The 17,023-nt window shown below is 35.7% G+C and overlaps 1 protein-coding gene across 11 annotated transcripts in view; it reads right to left on the reverse strand.

The window, feature by feature from the left end:
* PAM (peptidylglycine alpha-amidating monooxygenase) overlaps positions 1 to 17,023 on the reverse strand; it is a 134,304-nt gene that overhangs the window by 89,433 nt on the left and 27,848 nt on the right. Inside the window, exon 1 of one of the 11 annotated variants that reach the window (XM_088053985.1) lies at positions 16,699 to 16,717. The exons of 9 other annotated variants lie outside the window; for them this stretch is intronic. The gene's annotated coding sequence lies outside the window, so the exon portion shown is untranslated. Of the gene's footprint in view, positions 1 to 4,035; positions 4,144 to 16,698; positions 16,718 to 17,023 lie in introns of those variants that run through there. One more of the 11 variants, XM_088053984.1, reaches the window with a different exon arrangement.

Below are 17,023 nucleotides of genomic sequence, written 5' to 3' on the forward strand. Positions count from 1 at the left end.
GATGAACACCTGCTGATAGCAAGGAGGATATGAATTCCTTGTTTTGCTTTGCTTGTGCACACAGTTTTTGCTGTCCCTGTCCTCATCTCAACCCCACGAGCTTTCTCATTTCCTTGTGACTGTCTTGCCCAGCCTACAGGGGGCCAGGGAGAGAGGATCTACGTGGTGCTGACATGCCTCCCAGCCTTAAATCACAACTAGTTTTATTTGCCATCTCCATAACACAAAACAAGCCAAGAGAAATAACCATGAAGGGGAAAACAAATAACTAGTATTAGTGTCTAAACCACTGTGAACATATTCCCTGCTCTCTACAACCTCCACCCCAGCCTCCTGATAAGATTACCTTGTAGAAATGTATTTTACTCTGGTTGTTGGAGTATGAAGGAGGATTCTCAAGCTTCTTCATTTGCAGAGTAAAATGAACCAAGTGTTCTTCCCTGGAAAATGCTATTCATTAGGACTGAAAAGATGATACATGAAAAACAGTAGGATATCCATCCCAACGTCTAATTTTTAGACTCAATCCCCCCAAAAAACTGTTTTACTGCGAAAAATATTATACTTGTAGAAGATATATGGAATTGGAACTATGCCAGGTTGGGTGAGACACTTTATCCCTTCTGGATACTGGATTTAAAAAAAAATTATATTGTATTTTTATAGAAATACTTGTTTTCAAAAGGTTGTTTTCAATAGGTGATTCAAAAGACACTTAACTCCCTTTTCAATAAACTGAATGGGCAGACAAATCTTTTAAGACTTTCCAGTAATTCTACTACCTGTTTTGTCTCATGCAACATCAAGGTTTGACTTATGAGGAAGAACATCTTCACATTTCTTTTACTTCCTTTAATTGTTCAGTCAAAAGTACGTATGATAGAGGAAATGTATGTAAAATCTACAGTACCTTGTCCCTCAGCATAGCAAAAACTATTAAGGCGATAAACTATTTATACAATTAGTTTTCACATGTGAGAGCAATGGCAAGTGCAATTTTAAAAGCTTACTTATACACTGGTTACTCCTGTTTCTCAGTAACACTGGGCTTTATTCATTCTGAAAATCTGCCTGGCATTTAAAAAAAAGTAAACATCAACAGCCATGAGTCATACGTATTTTCTCTCTCCCAGGGCATGTTCAGTAATTTCAAAAATTTCAAGTTATCTCAACTTTAGATTACCTTAGCTAAAGGAAATACATTACTGTCAGCATTACTCACAGCACAGTTTAAAAGCAGACCTATCCTTGAATGAAGAGAAATAAGATACCTTGAATACAAAAGGAGGAAAGAGAGGCTACTACTGAAGGAAATCCTTCATGCTACCAGATGAGGTCCCTACCAAGTGCCAAAAACTAATGATATACTTTGCCTTATAAAGATCTGACACCTATTAGACAATCTGCAAGAAAGTACTCCAAACTTTAAAATGGTACTAGTTCCCTTGTAGCAAAAAAAACAAAAAGAAAAATATTTTATGATAAATCTGTTGATAGACACATATTCATTGACTTAAATTATGAACCATAAAATTTCAAATATTTCAAATCAAAGCATAAATATTAAGAAACAAAATTTCGTTCTGTGACAGACAACTGCACACCTTTGAGAGTGAAGAACCGCAGCAAATGGGAAGAACAAAACCACATCTCACACACACACACACAGAGGACTGCAATCCCATTCAACCGTGTCAAAAATGAACTAGATTTCACATATGTACAATTCAGTTCTTGTATATATACACATACACAAGTTCAGTCCACCAATAAAAGCAATGAAACAAGAAGAAAATTTCAAGAAAGTTTTGCTGTAGACTAAAGTTCCTCTGAACTGGGTAGAACCAGATTTCATGTCAGCTTGATTTCGTTTTGGTGTTTATAATAAAATTTAAAGCTACATAAAAAATGATCATCTGTTCTCATTCTTAGCAGACCAGTACAATCCACCCATATATTTTCAGGCAGGTATCACATACATTTTAGTTGGGATACACACACAAGTTTTTTTGCCATTTTTGCAATTATTTGTGTCTGGTAAGGCTCTTTTCAGTTTTTAAATAGAATCTTGCACAGAATGGGTTAAAATCACAATATAGGAACCAATGTCTTTACTTGATACTGATTACTGTTTTCTACAAAAATCTGACAGACATGGGTATAAGATTAATCATCATACTGCCCTTCTTATACCACTCCACAAAATCCTCTAGCTTTTTATTTTCCGACTCCTACATAATGGCCATGGATTTCAGGTTGAAGGAGAATCTTAAGACTTAGCTTGTACTTAGCTAATTTGTTGAAATTAATTCAGCTGAAAAGCATTTCTGCAATACACAGTTTGAACAGAACCTAAATAGTCTGATTTAATTATTTCTGAACCTGTACATCAGAAAGCAAAAAATTAAAGCTCTGCATTTTATTACAGAGGTTGCCTTGCTGAGATCTGCAGACATCTGGCAAGAGAAACTGGAACATGCTAGAACCCAATCTGGATTTTTTAGCTTTCAAAGTATAACCACTGCCCACTGAAAATTAAAATGAAATTTAAGATGTACCCAAAACCTCAAATAGGAAACGGAAAAAAAAAGTTTACTTTTTCTAACCAAAGTACCTGTGAATCCTACTCACATCTGGACTCCTGAATTCCACTACCAGGAAGGAAATGGAAGATAATTCAAGAGCTAGAAATCTCTTCAGTATTGTTGTGATTTAAGCCCAGCTGGCAAAGGACTCAGTATTTGTCTTATTGCTTATGCCCACTCTCACAGACTCTATATTGGTGTTGCAAGTGAATTACCACCCCCACATACAACAATGGTAAATATGTAGCTATTTAAATGTCAAGTTTGATAATTTTTTTTTTATTTGGAAAATAAAAAATTATTAGGTAATTATTATTAAAATACCTATAATTAATATATTATATTAATATAATTAACTAATAATTAGGTAATTAAATTATTATTGTCTTTTGTTTCAGAATGAAGTCTCTTTCCTGTGCTATTCTATCTGTCAAGTGATTATTCTGATTAGCTGAAAAAGCAGCAACTAAAAAAGCTGTTTTCCTTGGTGACCTGTCTGTTGTTAAGCACCTTGCACATGCCAGCATGGCAGTATACTTCTCTAGGAAGTGTTTGTTAAGTAACACCTCCTATGAAAGAACAAAGTGAGTGGAAATACAAAATTTATTTGGAATTGATCCACTATTAGAGGAGGGGATGGAGCAGCTTCACAGACAACAAACTGAACATCATAGGAAGAAACCTCTCAAAGATCATTTTAACTACAGGCCAGCTCAAAAGCCCTACCACTTTTCCCCTAACATCATTCTATTTAGAGATTCTGTTATGGAACAGAGGTAAAAGCAACCTAAACAAAACAGCTTACAGGCTGAAGTGAATTTTTGTGATTCACCTACATTTGTCTAGTCCACCTTCCTCCAGAACTGCCCACTCTTCTAATTGGACACACATGACTGTCCTTTATTGCTAAGGGAATACAGAATACAAGTAGCAAACAGAGAAACCTATACTTACATGACCTTTTAACAACTTTTCTGCTAGTTTGCTTAACAATATTCAACTACTTATTTAACAATAACAATACAAACAAATAAACCACAAACAGACATCCTGGAGAAAAGAGGAAGAGGTGTTTCTTTAAAGATTGGCCTTTGCTGGAACAGGACAAAGGGAAAGCCTCAGAACACCTGGCACAATGTTCACCTAGCAGGGTAGGGCAGGCAGGGGGTCAGAGGAAGTGCAGGAGCATCTGCAGGGGATTGAAACAGCCCTGGGAAGCAACCACAGGGACTAGGGCCGGCAAACAGTGAGCAGGTTTGTTCAGCCTTGAGAAAAGAACATCTGTGGGAATTCTTATCACTGTGGGCTACAAAAAAGGAGACTCCCCTTTCACAAGGAATCACAAGGAAAAGACAAGGGGTAATGGGTATAAATTACTCCTGGGAAGATTCTGTTGGACAGCAAAGGAACATCTGTCGTAATAAGAAAAATCAGCCCTTGAAATAATCACCTCTGGGATGTGGTGATTCCATTCCCAATGTTGGATTTTTAAGATCCACTGGACAAGGTGCTGGTGATCATGACTGGACCATGCTTTTGCCAGGAAGATTGCATCAGATTATCCTTAAGCTCCCCTTCCAACCTGATATCCTGTGACTCCTGCAAGAATGATTAAAAAAAGCAACCCAAAATACCCACACTGGGTCCCAGTTTTAAAAATTGTTTATTGTATCCCATGTCACTTTATTTTGCTACCCCAACAAATTCTGTAAGTAGTAACAAAAAGCTTTTTAGTACTCAGACAGTACATGAAATCCTAGCCAAAACAGGGAACAAAACAAGCACTTCTACAGAAGAAGCAATGAAATCCACAATGTTTCTGGGCTTGTCAAAAGAGGACAGGAACAAATCAAGATTAAGGGCAACGACATTCCTTTTAAAACAAAAGTAAAAACATTATCACAAACTATGAAAGGATATCATAGCTACTGCAAGACGATGGACTCATCCCTTTGACATAAAAAAAAAATATGATGCATGCTAAATATTTTTTATTAATTAGGTAAGATGAAATTTTGGAGCAAGATTTTCATTTATCTGAGAAAGAAAGTGTGTAAAATCAACAGTCAGTTATTCAAACTAAATAGCATGTGGAAGGAAATTCAAGCCCTCTGCAAAATGTCAGCAAACCAAATTTCAGAAAGGGATGCAATTCTTTTATGCAGATTCTCCAAGGCAAACATCATACTGGATAATGAATAGTCTTAAAAATACAGCCTATCAAAAGAGATAGGATTTGCTCATATGAGTGCAAGTCTAATCTTGTGAAGTCAGTTGCAACATTCATGAAAAGACTCACCCATGAGCATATGAATTGGAAACCTGGTTATGAGCCGAAACTACACAACCACCAACTCATAAACACACAGGTATGTTTGCAAGAAAATGTGGCAATGACTTTTATTCCTAGTATAACATACAGTCTTTTGCTTGTTTTTAACAATCAAGTTCATAAAGAAAAAGTATTTTGACATTAGTTCAGTTACAAGCTAAGAAAACTACTTTGCTATCAAAAATTTGTACAAAATTGTCATTCTTAATATTAAGAATACATTTTAATGTTTCTCCTTACTGCAGTAGCATGAAACATCTACAAACTAGAGATGAGACTGTCCCTCCAAAATCAGATTTGTGAAGAAACTTATTTATATGTTCATTCATATTTTGTCTAGTTCAATTACAAACCTTTCACACTAGTGAACTTTATAAACCTGTAAAAAAATGAAGTTTCAGATTAGTAAAAGGAAACATTTTTTAATTAACACACTAATGCTTATTAAGAGTATATCAATGAATATTTTGATAATGCCAGAACAGTTGATTTAAGGATTTCTTATGTATTACAGTGCTGATTAGAAGTTTTTCCAAATGTAACACCCACTCACCTATTTGCATGCAATAAGTTGTCAAAGTAGCATTTTAGCTCCTCCTAGATCACATCATCAGTTTCTTTAGCAAGAGGGCCCAAATCCCCCATTCCCAGTTCCCCACTCAACAAGACTGATTTTTCTGACATAAGGTGAAAGCTACCAGGAGGTGAGGGGCATGGGCTGAGAAAATACAAAAGTCACATTATATAGAAATAACAGACAATATTTTGAATAGGATTTTTCAACTGAATACTTTGGACACCATTTTTTTATATGTCTATTACTCGGTAAATTATAAATACATTATTTTGTTTTCCTAAATTTTCTTCTTTCTGGGCCGAGAAAGTGCATTTTTCAGGAAAAGAAAAAAGACCAGTATAGAATTTTGCTGACGCCCAAACTCTGAATCCCAACTGATTTCAGACATGCAGTAGTTGAAAGTATTCAAGAAGACATCTGAGACTAAAATAAAAAAAAAAAAACTTCTAAGATAAATATTTTTTCAGGTCAGCATTAAATATCATTCACAAAAATGTTTCATTGTCACATTTTAAGTCCTCCTTAGCCATTGGTAAAATACAGAAACAAAACAGACTTTTAAATGTATTTTGGTGTAAAATATGACAAGAAATTTGTAGAATAAAATTTCCCAAGTTTATGATAATGAAGAAGCAGGTCTGCTATCGGTAGACTAAACACACTATCGGAAAGTACCTACTTCTGTTGTTGAGAACAGTTGAAAGTTTTTAACTCTTATTATTATCTCAAGTTGGGAAACACTTGTTTTTCTGACGGATTACATTGTCAGTTTAATATGAGACAAGTTATTTCACTAACGAACAATACAAATAAATGTAAAATAAAAATAAAGTAGTGCTACAATAAAGGGGCTCTAAAAAGATCCAGCCATGGTGGAAAGGGGAGAAGAAGTTTAGTATTACACATAAATTCCACTTCTGAAACTCTTAAGTGAGTATGAAAGCATTAGGGCATGATCCCTTGGCAGAAACATAATACATACTCCAAACTCACGTTGGAGCTTACCTACCCTAACTCTCAAATTAAGTGCATATGTTTCACAAACATACCATAAATCCACTGTTTTCACCTAAACTGCCATCCCGCAATTCAGGCCTGAAATCAAGCCTCTAAAGAACATGGCATAGAGAGGTGAAGATCAAGGCTAAAGTCAACAATGAAAGCCAGGTCACCAAATGACAATGAATTCTACATTAAACAGTATAATCAAAAGCATTTTTCAGCTACAATCAAGACATTTTTAGTGTGAGAAACAAGGGTACAATTTACATTGCAGAACCTCCAAACCGACAAGAAGAGATTAGTCTTCTTCTCAGGTCCAAATCACATCTTAGGCTTCCCTTTCCTTTTTTCATTCAAGAGGTGCCTTCAAACCCTTCCACAAGATATGGCTGTGGGTCTAATATGTGCAGCCCTTTTCCAAACACAGCTGTTTGCTTTTCTCAAAGATGACAGCCTCAGTGACTCAAATGTTGGACTTCTGTCTTCTTTTATCCTCCAGAAGTAGACATACAACCACCCAACTTCTGAGTCAGACTTTAGCAGCAGGAAGGGGTAGTATCAGTATGTCTGTTACTCAGCACACTTTTGGTAGGGTTTGGGTAGCCTCTGTAAAGGTGTTATAATTTATAAATTGCATCATAAGCAGAATTATTTCTTCTAGTTTTTAAGCAAAACCCATAAAAACTTACTGTCACAAAAATCCAGATGAGAAACCTGACTTTCACACTGCCTTTCAAATTATCTGCTCAGAAAAGTTTTTGTAGGGACATCTGTCTTTGTATCAAGACACAGTCTGATATGGCAATCCATAGAAGTGCCAGTGCTTGCTGGCAACATGCCTGATGAAGAGGGTGGCAGGCACAGCAATGTGGGGATTGAGGGTCAGCATTCTTGTCTTCTGAATAAAGGACTCAACTAATGCCACTGCAAACTTAAATTTGGATGTTTTAAGGTAAGAAAAAAAAGTTGGAATTACTATGTGATGATGAAATACAAATATGTGCCAGAGATACTCAAGGGGAAGTTTACTAGAGAGGAAGTTGGAAGCTGGAATATGGTGGGAGGGAAACTTCACCACTGAAACTCCACGGCCTAAACTGCATTTTGTATCCAATGATCAGGACTTTGCAAATTGTTAGCCAGCTGTTTGTTGAGGTAGTCTAAAATAACAGTATGGATTTTAGGTATATGTCTTCTTTTGAAAATAAGGCTTGAAAACTCAAGCTCAATTTTCTCTCCCCAAAGCTGGATTAATCTAACAGCTACTCATGCCAGCATAGTAAGCACTTACAGGTTCCTTTGATAACACATTTTTACAATCACCTTTGTATGGCTATTTACTTTAAGTCACAGTGTTTGTGAGGAAGATAAAGAGCAGGAATACAGCGAATAATGCCATTTCTAGCTAAAGCCTTCAAGGAAGAAATGGTATGGTGTATCATGGGTAAAGATCCCACATCTACCACGTGATATAGAAATTAACCACACACTTCATTAGATCATTTCCTCTTGTCCTAACACTTGTTACTTGGGAGAAAAGCCTGACAGGCACCTGACTTTCAGGACTACCCTGCTTTCAGCTAGTCGTAGAGAGCCATCATAGCACACCTAGAAGTTTAACTCCCAGCTTAGGGCTGTATGTGCTGCTTGCCTCCTCTACATAAGCAACCTGAAGCAACAGGAGTGAAAGTTTTTTGTATAACTGCACACCAGCAGGCTCACAGACTCCCCATGCAGCGCACAACAAGCTATGTCAGGATGCCAGAAGCCTGAGCTGCACAGTTGCACTGTAGTTGCATGGGATTTCAATCATAGATAAAGGCTTTATCTATTAGCACTGTAACTGTAAAAAACACATCAACAAAGTCCCACTATATGTCACATAGCTTTTGTTTCCTACAGGCAACCTGATGAAGGATAGCAAACTGTCTGGAACAAGTATAAAGAAGCAATTTCGAAGCACTAGGCATCAGTGTCACTATTATGAGATGGCTCAGAAATACCACAGACTCCTTTATTCCTCACTCTGGCTCCATGATCCTTTTAAAGGCACTCAAATAAGGAGACAGCTCTATACACAGGTTAACTTTACAGAAGCAAACAATGAAGAGCATGGAGACAGCATAAAAGTGGTATAGAAAAAATACCCTAATGCTGTTTAGTTGCATGAGCTCTTCACATGTTTTAACATAACTAATAGATGGAAGGTTACCTTCATTTCCTTGTCATATGTTCACCACACAGGAACTTAGCCCAAAACCTCACGGCTAGAACTGAAGCCATCCCAAATTAATTGTCAAACAGTTTTAACAGATTTTAATATGTCATATGAAATTACCATTAAGGTTTTTGAAGGGGAATACAGGAACAGAAGATGCAGCAAGCATTTTCTAGTAAAAACAGGTAGAATTTATTCTAACACAATTTGCTGCTTTCCCCATATGCTTAAATTTTCCTATCCATCTCAAAACAGGCAATTCTATATAATTACTTAATCTCATTACTTACCCTCTACTTTCGCAGGTATTTTGTATCAGGTGACTAAACAGCTATATCATTTATCGGTCTTGGCACTGTACTCCAGCAAAAGAAAATTAAGTCTGATTTGGCATTAAACTGCAAAGAAAAACACTTTCACCTTCTTTAAGTTATTTAGAAATCAGAGAGGGCTGATTGAATTTGATGACCATTGTGCTGGTTTTGGAGAATGACAACAAAGTGATGAACACCACCAAAAAATAGAGCTGTGTTAAAACAAGCTTTATTTAGTACTACATGAATAAAAGCTAGTACGGCTCTCCATCATGACACTAACCAAACAGAACACCTGACAGCTTTCCAGGGGGCTTTAGCAGCTACTGCTGATGCACTGCAGAAAACAGATCAACAATGAAGCCTATTTGCACTATGTGCTCTCCTACCATCCAGTTTAAGACAGTTAAGCGAAAAGGCATTAGTTACAACTGCCCTTCCGAGATGCTGCTTGAAAGTAGATGCAGCATGTATTTGAAGTTTGCTTTCCTGCTAAGCACTGGTTGGTTTTAAACAACAAAGGAATCCTAAAGATCTATTAGCAAATGCAGTGGGGAACCAGGTATTTGATGGGAGCCCTATCTCCAGTTTTGTCCATAATAATGTTGTACAAACTAAGAATCAGAACACAAATAATTGTGCCCATAAATGAAATCAACAAATTAAATTCTGTCAACTTGCTTTTGGAAACAAAGTAGTTTTATTATGTAAATCTGCCAGCTAAACATAGAAGTTTATCTATTTATACACAAGATGCAAAAACAACTTTTAAATATAATAAAAAAAGGTCAAGTTGTCTTCATGTTCAAAACAATCTTACTAGAACATTTTCAAAAATGCATTTCACTGATAGCTACAACTATTCATATTAAAAATGAGAAATAATGTATTTTTTCACACACCCTCTTGTACATCCCATACAACAAATTAAATGCTTGTCCGGCTATGGTACCTCGAAGACGTATCTTCATATTTCTAACTAGCTGACTTCACTGAAGAGGTTTTTTAGTTGGTTGGTTGTTAGCTCATGCTCAGCATTAAGTAATATTGACTGCCACTCAGATAAACTTCACCTACAAGCTTCAACTGTGTTTTAATTACTGTAGCAAAACCATCCACTATACCTCCAATGGTTCCACAGTTATGTAACACTAAAAGATAAAATCTATTTTAACTAAAAGAAGTTATCCATGGTAGTCATAGTGCAGTGCTTACAGAGGAAATGGTTAAAATATTGAAATACTGGTAAAGTTTAACAGCTTCCTGAAAAATAACAGTTTTCTGTAAAAGTGGATGTTGAAAATGCTTTCTTAAACTCTCATTCACACATAAAATAAAAATGCAAGCTTATAGTTTACGGTCAAGTACAAAAAATAATATTATACTATCTTTCTTTTTGAAGCATTCTACTCTAAAATTCACCAATAAAGCTTTTAAGGCTACATTAACAATGAAGAATCTCATACTCTGTTGTCCCATATAAACCTGACAAAACAGTGAAAGACAAAAAATGTAACTTACATCTGTTAAATGTAACAAAGAACTGCACAATATTCAATCACACTTGAAGAGTAAAGCACACTTATTACAGAGCTCTGACACATAAGTTAGGCTAAGAAAAAACTGATACTAGAAAAGCATTCCTAAAAAACAGCAGGGATGAGGAGTATAAAACACTTAAAAAAAATAACTCCTTATATACTTCTCTATGAATATGGGTATCGTGTACCCTGTATATAATTCAGACATATCATAAGAGACTAATTCACAAGTGCTTCCATGGAATCCTGTTCCTACTGCTTCCATGATAAAAGGCAGTAGCTAATTCACTACATATTGGGAGCCAAAGCATAAGCTCATGCAAGATCTCTTGTAACCGTATCAAGTGCTAGAAAAAAGCCCACCCATACCAGAGCACTACTTGCAAAGTCATCACACCAGTTCTTGAAAAGTCATGCTGCCCTCAATAAAGCTCACCTGAGAAAGTACACACCACAATTAAATGGGAGTTGACTAAGGTCAAGTATTTCCCGATTACAATTTCTCAAATACAATATCTCATTTTAGTTACAGACAAACAGAAATACAATATTTACCATTTCTAGATTTTACAAGTTAACTTTTATTAACCAATAAGTAAAATAAAACACATACTTTCATACTAACTTCTAATTGAAAGAATATATTTATAAGGCCTCATTAGCTCTAAACAATAGAATTGTTTTGTGAGTCTTCTTTTTTTTTAGCCTTATGAATTGAAAAAAAAAAAATTGCATTAAAACAAACTCAAGTTCTTCCTAAACAAAAGAAATTGTCAAGTATCACCTTCTTAGGATGAAAGAAACAGGTTACAACTCTTTCACTTCCCCAAATATGATGGCCTTACATCTCTTATGTCCCAGGATGTATAATCTGCTATTTGACATAAACAAAAATGAAACCAGATAGTCCTCTTTCCAGGATTTCCTGAAATCACAAGTTAGGGACCAATTGTCTTTCTCCATTTTGTGTCTTTAATAGAATGGATGATATGCCTAGCTGTTTGGGTTCCTCCGTTTTCCTTTGAGGATGCCAGATGACCCTCACACAAAAGAAACTGAATCAGCCTTCTATCTCCCCTGCAAATCCATTGCTCCTTAAGAATCTGATCAGTTTAGAAGAGGAATCAGCTACTATTTCTAGCAGTTTTGCAAAACTGCACTGATTCATACTCAGACAAACTGATTAATTGTTCCAGGATTCTTTTGTGAATTCATCTACATGGCCCAGGATGGAGGAAAAGCCTAAGAAAAAGCAATCCACACTGGAGTAGAACTGGTCATTCACTGAACAGTTACCGTATCCAAAATGTAATAAATTATTATTGTTTGTTAATCAAATTTAATATAATTGTTAAATATAATATGATTGTTAAAGAGTTAACACTGTAAAAATGCCTAACCACAAACATCCTGTTGCAAAAACAAGAAACTACTGCAGCTGCAGAAAAGGTAAAACCCACAGTATCTGGCTGCGCAAGTAAAAATGGGGGGTTGCTTAAGAAGGAGGGAGTTGTTTAATCATTTTAAAACCAATGCCTGATCACAAGACTGAGGAAGACTACCCACGACCACCAAGAAGCAGAAGAAGACCCCCTAGCAACAGACGGCTCAGGCACCGACGTGATCCAGGAAGACACAGATGCAGGGACTATAAAAAGAGGAACCTCTTCAGCCAAGGCACGCGCCGTGTGCAAGACACTTAAGAGGAAGTGTCCCCCAGGCTGCCCCAGCTGGCTTTTGCTTGCTTTACTGCTTGCGGGATTAATAAAATTGGCTTTCATTAATTATTATTTAAATTGTCCCTTTTATTTTGTCATGCCAATTTATAACAGAAAAAGTCTACCTACAGCAGTGATTACTTGAGCTGGGAGTTAGGTTAAACTTAAGAGCTGTCTGCCAGGAAACTCTTGAGGCATTTGCATTTCCAGGTAGGTTTTTTTCAAAAAGGAAAGGGAGGGACAAACCCTTGAAAAGACAAACACTTCTAGACTGTCTCAGGAAGTAATGGAAGTCATACATTGAAACCTTGCAGGAAAGTCCAAGACTTTAATTCCTGTAGAAATCCCAATGGACTGGCTTAGTTCTTGACTCAAAGACCTTTTTGACTCCCACCCTTTCCCACCATATAGAGCCTACAGATCTACATCCAGAAACATGAAAATAAGACTCATGCCCAGTATAATGTGTAGCTTTCACTGAAGTAGATGTAAGTTGTTTTCAGCCAAGAGTCCAGCATGACCTCCAAATGAAATAATTTACTTCAGTACTAATTCTAGTGCGTATACAACAAGACAAACCCTCACCTTACCTCCTCTCTGAGGAAACATATGACATAACTTAGGAATGACACTACTTCACTGAAGTGTAAATTAATGCCTCTTCTACATGCACAACACTGCTTCTATTCTTAAGTTAAATACTCAAAAGATTAAAAATAAGAAGGCAAAACCATCATGTGGCCTCAAAATTTTGACCTTTATTCAGGGGAAAAAACCAGCATAACATAAAAAAACCCTAAAACTTGGAGGGTATGGAATAGGGAGATTGAAAAACACAACAGAAGCTACATATGTTTGCATATACAAATGAAGAAGCTCAGAATTAAATTCTGTGAAGTCCCATTTACCCCACATATAGAACACACTGAATACTGTCAAGGGATTCTCTTGGTTTTTAAAAGTCTCTGGAAGTAGATGTTGCACATAAACAAGGCAGAGACAAACCAGCCAATTCAGATTAACACAAGCTCTAGAGAATGATAAAATACTTTTCTTAGCACATTATTATTTTTGTTGTATATTTACCTTTATAGTTTTTTCCTCTTAAATATCATATAAGCCACCTGTCACAAAAAAAAGATCATATTCACAGGATATGACAATATTCCAAACACCAGCAGGGAATATTTTTAGAACAAGAGAACATAATTTTGGAAATCAATATGCTAGTTACAAGTCAATATGTAATGAAAGTGTTTATAAAAGCCTTGAAATTTGGAAATTCATTTAGGAGAATGTAAGTTCTTTCCTTCTGGTTTGGACTGTAATATTACTATTGTTATTACTGTTATTATTATTACTACTGCTGTTGTTGTTATTGTTACTATTACTATTGTTATTGTTAATTATTAATGTTACACAGATTTAAACAAATGTGCACATGATTCCAGACCAAGAAAAGCACTTAGGAAAAAAAACAGTTACAAAAAAAGATGGAGATTGTTCTTCATTTTCATACAGCTACAGAGGGGAAACTGCATTTCAGGGGCACAGCTGAAGTGTGATTTTTGAAAAAAGGAGGGGAAAAAAAGACAAAAAAGACACAGCTGTTGCATAGTTGCTTATGGATTTTTCTGCATTAACACTCCTGATTAAATTATCCAAACTTACAGAAATACATGAATGCTTATCTACTAGTAATTACATTTTTTTCAGGACAAAAATATTAGGTACTTTTCTATAAACAATTCTAGCAAGATTAGGGCAGATTTTTTCTCCTATTGACTGAAATACCAGGCTAACCACAGAGCCTTCATTGTCCCATTCCATATGCATGTGTACAAATAACATCAGAAGAGATAGGATGCAATTGAGTAAACTTTATTGATTCTGAAAGACTATGCATTTCCTCCATTATAATTATAGCTTCTGTGCAAACGAAGACAAGCTCCATGCTTTAAAGATATAACTTATCTTTGTTTTGTGCAAAACTGCTTAAAGCTTTGTACTGGAAGAAAATCTGGCCAGATCATGCAGACCAAGAAAGGCAAGGTGGTCTCAGCTCCCACATCCAGTCATGGTGAGGTTAAGCATATATCCCCACAAAACATATGTATAATTGTACACATGATCAGCCATGGGGCAAGGAGGGAGGTAGAGGGGGTGCATCCTAATTTAAAACCAGCACATTCCTAGTGTCAGGTCTTGAATTCAATTTCCTTTTTCAAACAAGGTCAGAAATTTATCTAGGATTTCTATCTGAATAGTAACTTCCCTAAATATCAGAGAAAATATTCAGAGGCTGACCACAAAATCTCATGTGCCAACCAGCTATTTTTTCTCACAGTTGTATTTTGAACAGGGAGGTTTTAAATTCCATAAAAACCCACCATGATTTTAGCTGTACTTATGGCTAATTTGATACAGCAGAATATGCCCAGAGCTAAGCTTGGCAGGGCAATTAAACCAGTCTTCTCTACTGTGACAGACTCTGTGAGTCCACAGATTCCAGTGGAATAGGCTCATCTCGCCAGCTGGTGGAAAAGCTCTTTGCTTTGTTACAGAATAGGTTCATGTTGCATCAACCCACTAAACAAACTCACCCCAAGCCTGCTGTAGGGAGAGAAGAGCACCAGAAGAGCAAGACTATTCTTTTCAGCATTGAATAAACTTAACATCCTCAAAAAGTGTTAGCATTACCTTAGATAATTATTCTAATCTGTTCTCTTGTTAGATAATACAAACTGAAAGAATTCCCAATTTAGTCTGTTCAAGTATTTTTTTTTTGCTTCAAGAACTTCTCCTTCAGCCCATGTTTAAGGTAATTATCTCTCTCTTCATCTTCTTGAAACTCACTCTAATTCTGTGATATCCTTCTGTAGGTCACTATTATATTATTTGAAAAAAACACCTTTCTTTTTTTAAAGTAGCCCTTATCCTATCCCCTCAGTCCTCCTGTAATCCTGCTTGTTTTCTGCTCAGAATGGAGAAAACATAGCAATGATTAATGAAATTTCTATAATGGAAAATCTCGGGAGTGCACCCAAACACACAGCCCTATAAATGACCTAACAGGAATGTTGTGGAAAAACAAACAGAAACCCTGTTTCTGTAATGAACTGTTTGAATATGAAATCTGAACACTGAGTCAAAAGACTTGGTGGGAGGAAAAACAAATCAAATTTATTAATAGAAGCTCCCAACTCCCTGCTACTACTACATCATTAGACAGATTAAAGAAACATATGTCTGGCTGTGTCTAGCATGCCAAATTGAAAACAAACCAAACAAAAAACATTGAACAAAAAACCAACCAAACAAAAAAGAATGAACAAAAACCCCCTAGTCTATCCTCCTAAGCTGAAACAGAAAAGACGCACAATCCCTAAAACCATAAAGGGCTGTAAAACCCTTAAAGGGTTTAAAGACACTGAACAATTAAAATTGCATAAATACATAAACAGACTTTATTTTCTTTTATTTTATTTTAAGTGCCAAGTATCAAAATTAATAGGTATCAGAATTGGAAGGGGAGTCGGTTTCTTCAGTTTATCTAAAATATTATTCTTTTCTATATTAATATCCAAACTAATAGCTATGCAGTCAAGAGTGAGGAAAAAAGAACACATAGATCTTTATATTAGAAAGGAAAAAAGTCTCAGTCCGTAAGGAATTAAAGAAACTCAAAAGGCACAGTATTGTCACTAGATTGTCTTTCTTATTCTTCTAATGCATCACATCTATTACAATTTATAATACTAAAAACTGTCACATGAGTCAGTGCATATTAAAGCATTTTGCTTAAGAAATGTCAATAAAGGACCCCTTTCCCCAAACAGACACTTAGGTTTAAGCATCTAAATAAGCCAAGGAATGTTATGACCAAAAAACAGAAGACAGGTACAGGTTAAGAAAAGTTATTTGCATACTGTATATGTATGGGGGGTGGGAGAAAACGAGGTATATATTGGTTGACTTGTACAATACATACCACCTTAATGTAAAATTTCCTGCAACATCAAAGCCTTTTTTAATATGAGAGGGGCGTTAATTGCTGAGTTCTTGTTTTAATAATATTTTTTTTTCTCTTGGGTAACACTCCTATTACATAATTTGGATGATCTTATGATTAAAAAAATAGCTCTGCAAATTTTACTTGGTAAAAACCTTCTAACTATTTAATAAGTCAGGTTTTTTTACTTCAGGGATTTTTATTTTTCCTTTTTTTTTCTATTTATGAAAATTACCTACTTTGTCATTACATTTAAATTACATTAAGCTATGCAATTGGTTCATGTAAAACACATGCATATAATGAAGAATGCAATGAAATAAAAAAACCCCAAAAAACACTGAAACTTCAGTGTGAGAATATATAAAAATTATTCAATATGAAGCAAAAGACACTTACCTTCCAGTCTCATGAAATACTAAAATAACACTGGATAACAGAATGCATGGAGAGATGCTTATAATCTTATTGAGGGATGAATAATCTTCATGTAGATGCTGTGAACAGCCCCTGTATGCATACTGACATCATCAGTAAAGACTTTGAGGCAAAGGATACTATGGTAACCATGCAACGTGCTGAGAGAGAAGCCTTTAATTGCTCAAACAACTTCCTGAGGCTTGTGATACTAGGTTTCCATTTGCTTAGAAAGCAATGAACGTTGTCACAGAGGGAGAGAGTGTGCTACTGTGCAGAAAAAAACCCTGTACTGAATCCTGATTCT

The sequence above is a fragment of the Pseudopodoces humilis genome, chromosome 4 (genome assembly GCF_049639895.1).
Source record: "Pseudopodoces humilis isolate 2021_Gansu_Grassland_sample_001 chromosome 4, ASM4963989v1, whole genome shotgun sequence".
Classification (NCBI taxonomy): Eukaryota; Metazoa; Chordata; class Aves; order Passeriformes; family Paridae; genus Pseudopodoces; species Pseudopodoces humilis.